Source organism: Martes martes (genome assembly GCF_963455335.1).
Source record: "Martes martes genome assembly, chromosome: 5".
NCBI lineage: Eukaryota > Metazoa > Chordata > Mammalia > Carnivora > Mustelidae > Martes > Martes martes.
In genome coordinates, this window is record NC_137892.1 from 15,987,175 (window position 1) to 15,990,223 (window position 3,049).

Below are 3,049 nucleotides of genomic sequence, written 5' to 3' on the forward strand. Positions count from 1 at the left end.
GATGATGCTCAAGAATGGAGCTAGAAACTGAGTGAACATTTTGCACTGTCTTCTCTGTCTTGATTGGCTTTCCAGTATTAGAGGCATATGTCGGTAAATAGAATGGCCATAGAAGAGGTAGACTCCAGTCAGGCAATTTCACTTAGTTACAACACATCTTTGATATTGAATTAGCCTCTTCATCACTTCAAGTATGATCCTATTCATTCAACAAGAGACAAAAGTTTCAGCACTAGCAGATCAGAGATGAAAATAACTTTAGAGATTTAGATTCTCTTGGGACTGAAGAAAAAATAAATTTATCTTTTTATTGGATACTAATAAGCTTTATCTTCTCATTTCCCCAAAAAGATTGTGTCTCTGTGACTTTCACAGGAAACCATATCATTACACAAAATCCCTTTATACAGTTAAAGAAATGTTGCATTTGGTATCATAATGTTGCATTGGGGAACATATGCTAACATGGTAATTACTGTATTCAGTGTATAACTTGATAAAGTCAAACTAAATACACTAACGATTCCAAATTAAGTTATGTCTCCAAGTTAAGTTATGTCTGAGAATATAAATTATCTTCTTTGGAAAGTAAAAGTGCCTTCTTAGATTGACCAATGTCAGGAAAATTATCTGATTTTGGTTGGTTTCAGTACATTATGATATATTAGAAGTGCATAGCTCTCATTAATAAGTACATAGCTTTTATATTGCTGAACACATTGATTTAATTCAGCTGCTAAGAATGTTGATTATGTGTGATAAAAGCAAATACAAATTTAAATGACTGAGTGAATATTTTACTTCTTTTCCATTAATGTTGATATCGGTTAGCACAAGATGTGTTGATTAATTACTTCAATTTATCAAGAAATTTTATTCATTATACTAATTAAGCAAACTAAACCTGAGAAGTGCTTATAATGAAAATTTTTTTAAAAGGTGAAATTAATTTCATCCCTGGGTTAAAAAGACATTGAAAAACAAAGATGAAGGATTTGGAATAAGTTTCGACATTTTCAACATTTTCAACATTTTCACACAAATTATTTTCATGAAGAATGTATTTGGTTTTTTTAAAGATTTTATTTATTTATTTGACAGAGAGAGATCACAAGTAGGCAGAGAGGTGGGCGGGGGGGCGGGGGGGGTGGAGCAGGCTCCCTGATGAGCAGAGAGCCCAATGCAGGCCTCAATTTACAGGACCCTGAGATCATGACCTGAGCCAAAGGCAGAGGCTTAACCTTGTGAGCCACCCAGGAACTCCATGAAGAATGTATTTGAAGTAGAACATTGTAAATGATGAAAATTCTATCATCTATTTCTTCATTTGTAGGGTCACTCTTGTTTGAAATCATGAAGATCTGGAACACCACCTCAGATTTCATTCTCCTAGGACTCTTTAACCACACAGGAGCCCACCTATTTCTCTTTGTAATGGTTCTGACAATTGCCTTCACCTCTCTAGTAGGCAATGCTCTCATGCTCTTCCTGATTCACGAGGATGTCCAGCTCCACACGCCCATGTACTTCCTCCTGAGCCAACTCTCCCTTATGGACATGATGCTGGTCTCCACCATTGTGCCCAAAATGGCAGCTGACTACTTGACTGGCCAGAAGTCCATCTCCCCTGCTGGCTGTGGGTTGCAGATCTTCTTCTTCATCACATTGGGAGGGGCTGAGTGCTTCCTCTTAGCATCCATGTCCTATGACCGCTATGTGGCTGTTTGCCACCCACTGAGATACCCCATTCTCATGAGCTGGAAATTATGCCTGAGAATGACTGTTGGGTCTTGGTTCCTGGGGGCAGCTGATGGGCTCATGCAGGCTGCTGCTACCCTGAGTTTTCCATTCTGTGATGCACATGAGATAAATCATTTCTTCTGCGAAGCCCCTACTCTAATGCGTTTGGCTTGTGCTGACACAGTTATTTTTGAGTATGTGATGTACATCTGCTGCATATTAATGCTTCTGGTCCCATTTTCTCTCATCCTGATTTCCTATAGTTTCATCCTTGCTGCAGTTCTCGAGAACCATTCTAGAGAAGCCCACAAGAAGGCTTTTGCTACCTGTTCCTCACATCTTTGTGTAGTGGGACTGTTTTATGGAGCTGCTATTTTTATCTACATGAGACCCAAATCCTATAGGTTAGCTAACCATGATAAAGTGGTGTCAGCCTTCTATACTATCTTTACTCCTTTGTTGAACCCCATCATCTATAGTATGAGGAACAGTGAAGTCAAAGGAGCCCTGAGAAAATGCATGGGTCAGTGTGCTGCCTTTAAGCCATAACTAATATCAGTTTTATTTGCCCCAATTTTCAAGTGTGTACAAAACTGACTGTGCATGTGATGTCAGAGTGGCTCAGTTAGTTAAGCATCTGCCTTTGGCCCAGTCATGATCAGAATGTCTTGGGATGGAGTCCTGCGTTTGGCTTGCTCAGCAGGAAGCAGTTTCCGTCTCTGCCTGCTGCTCCCCTTGCTTATGCTTTTACTCTCTCCTTGACAAATAAATATATAAAATCTTTAAGAAAACTGTGAAATTTCTTAGAGAAAGTTTATATATGCATTATATCTATAGCTGTTATTATTTAATTTTGAAATGCAGACTCACCTCTATATTTCATTTTTTGATTTTAATTTCATTTTTAAATGAAATATAGACACACCTCCTATATTTCATTTTTTTTAAATTATAAATATATATTTACATTTTTATATATGATCAATTTATTGTATTTTGAAAATTTTTAAAAGTTTTTCAAGTTTTTATTTAAATTCCTGTTAGTAAATATGCAGTGTAATATTAGTTTCTCGTTTTGAATTTAGTGATTCAAAACTTACACAGAACCCCCAGTGCTCATCATAACAAGTGTACTTTAGCTATTTAACCCATCCCCCCACCTTATATTCAGTTACCACCAGGTTTTTCTGTATAGGTAAGAGTTTGTTTCCTAGTTTGCATCTGTGTTTTTTCTTTTTATTTTGTTTCTTAAATTCCACCTGTGAGTGAAATCATATGGTAGTTTTCTTTCTCTGATTGACCTACTTCC

The 3,049-nt window shown here is 37.0% G+C and overlaps 1 pseudogene across 1 annotated transcript; it reads left to right on the top strand.

The window, feature by feature from the left end:
- The first annotated feature begins 1,296 nt into the window (after window positions 1-1,296).
- LOC308342693 (olfactory receptor 2T8-like) lies at window positions 1,297-2,293 on the top strand (annotated as a pseudogene). The gene has a single exon. The product of its transcript is annotated as an olfactory receptor 2T8-like (transcript).
- Window positions 2,294-3,049: the final 756 nt, after the last annotated feature.